The 2,239-nt window shown below is 43.1% G+C and overlaps 1 long non-coding RNA gene across 1 annotated transcript; it reads right to left on the reverse strand.

Annotated features, from left to right (window-relative positions):
• Positions 1-2,233, reverse strand: LOC310858849. The gene is made up of 2 exons (XR_014569237.1): positions 1,169-2,233; positions 1-1,130 (listed from the first exon to the last, which is right to left on the reverse strand). It is a non-coding gene; the product is annotated as an uncharacterized lncRNA (long non-coding RNA).
• Positions 2,234-2,239: the final 6 nt, after the last annotated feature.

A 2,239-nucleotide genomic window follows, 5' to 3' on the forward strand; every position in this document is an offset into this window, starting at 1 on the left:
TCCTCGTTCACATCTTTAATAGTTTATTACATTATTCCTTGTTCACATCTATAATAGAGTTTATTACATTATTCCTCGTTCACATCTATAATAGAGTTTATTACATTATTCCTCGTTCACATCTATAAAATGCTGACATTTACGTAATGCAAAAGTCTGATGTTAAACAAACGACCAATAATGTGTACATCAAGCAAAACACCCTGGAAATTAAATCTGACTGAATATAATAATAATTATTAATAATAATAATATAGCACCCCTAGAAAGAATTCATAAAACAGCAGACGTGTGTGTGGTGTGATTATATATATATATATATATGAGATATGGCACTTCATTCAAGCTGTGTCTGTGATGTGACCCACCCCCGAAAAACCAACAAAATAATCACACGTTTTCAAACGAAACAAAAATACCAGACGACAGAAAAATAAATATCACAAAATCCCCGACGCTCCGCTCGTCCCGTTCCACTGAACGATAACACCCGTGTCCAACAACGTAATGTCCAAAACGTAGCGCTATGTCTAAAACGTAATGCTATGTCTAAAACGTAGCGCTATGTCTAAAACGTAATGCTATGTCTAAAACGTAGCGCTATGTCTAAAACATAGCGCTATGTCTAAAACGTAGCGCTATGTCTAAAACATAGCGCTATGTCTAAAACGTAATGCTATGTCTAAAACGTAGCGCTAAGTCTAAAACGTAATGCTATGTCTAAAACGTAGCGCTATGTCTAAAACGTAATGCTATGTCTAAAACGTAATGCTATGTCTAAAACATAATGCTATGTCTAAAACGTAGTGCTATGTCTAAAACGTAATGCTATGTCTAAAACGTAATGCTAGAAGGCTTTCTTACCTTTATTTGTAGTCGTTACGTCCCCACCAAAGAGGTACAGGTTTTATTTGTAGTTGTTACGTCCCCACCAAAGAGGTCCAGGTGTTATTTGTAGTAGTTACGTCCCCACCAAAGAGCTCCAGGTGTTATTTGTAGTTGTTATGTTCCCACCAAAGAGGTCCAGGTGTTATTTGTAATCGTTACGTCCCCACCAAAGAGGTCCAGGTGTTATTTTGTGCAAAAGTGCATTATTTCCCCTACCCTAAGCCCTCAATGGGGGTTGGGACCTCTTTGGTGGGGACGTAACTACAAAGAACACCTGGACCTCTTTGGTGGGGACGTAACAACTACAAATAACACCTGGACCTCTTTGGTGGGGACGCAACAACTAGAAATAAAGGTAAGAAAGCCTTCTAGCATGGAATCCATTCACCCTAATGTCCTAACAGCTCGACACCCTACCCCAAACCGCACACGGAAGCCATGAGTGACTCTTAACCAGCCACGCATGTGTCTTAACCAACCGGCCGCGCATGTGTCTTAACCAACCGGCCGCGCATGTGTCTTAACCGGCCGCGCATGTGTCTTAACCGGCCACGCATGTGTCTTAACCGGCCATGCATGTTGGAGCCACGGGGGATGTTGCATTAACACGAGCAGACGCAAAGATCTACAGTCTACCATTCATTGTCAATGGAAGCCAGCGACATGAAAATACAGAGATACAGTCTACCATTCACTGTCAATGGAAGCCAGCAACATGAAGATACAAAGATAGTCTACCATTCATCGTCAATGGAAGCCAGCAACATGACATGCAAAGATGTAGCTGCTCCAAATGATAGACCCATTGCGTCTTCCCGTGTGAACGCACCATGGGTTGGTTAAACATACCAACAGTCCTACAGGGGTGCAGTACTTAGTTTAGACAGTTTTTTGTTCAGACTAGTCATTGGTTAGACCAGTCATTAGTCCTACATCTACAACCTATCTCAAACCCTCACCCTAAACCTAACCTCCCACGAGGCAGCACACCTAAACCTAACCGTAACCCATGTCTAACAAAATGCTATGTCTAACCAAAGTATGCCTCCCCCCTACAGTCACTAGTCCATGGGTTGGTTAGACATACCAACAGTCCTACAGTCATGAGCCCGACACGCTACCCAAAACCTGACTGCACGCGGCCCCGCCCCCATGGGTGATTCTTAACCCGCAGCACATGTCGGGAGCGACGGGTTAGTTGTAACTGGCAGCGCATGTCGGGAGCGACAGTGTTGTCAGACTAGTGACTGTAGGACTAACAGATGTCTAACCAACCCATGGACTAGTGACTGTAGGACTAACTGATGTCTAAGAAAGCCATGGACTAGTGACTGTAGGACTAACTGATGTC

Source organism: Protomyctophum parallelum, assembly GCF_964188405.1.
Source record: "Protomyctophum parallelum genome assembly, chromosome: 5".
Taxonomy (NCBI): Eukaryota; Metazoa; Chordata; class Actinopteri; order Myctophiformes; family Myctophidae; genus Protomyctophum; species Protomyctophum parallelum.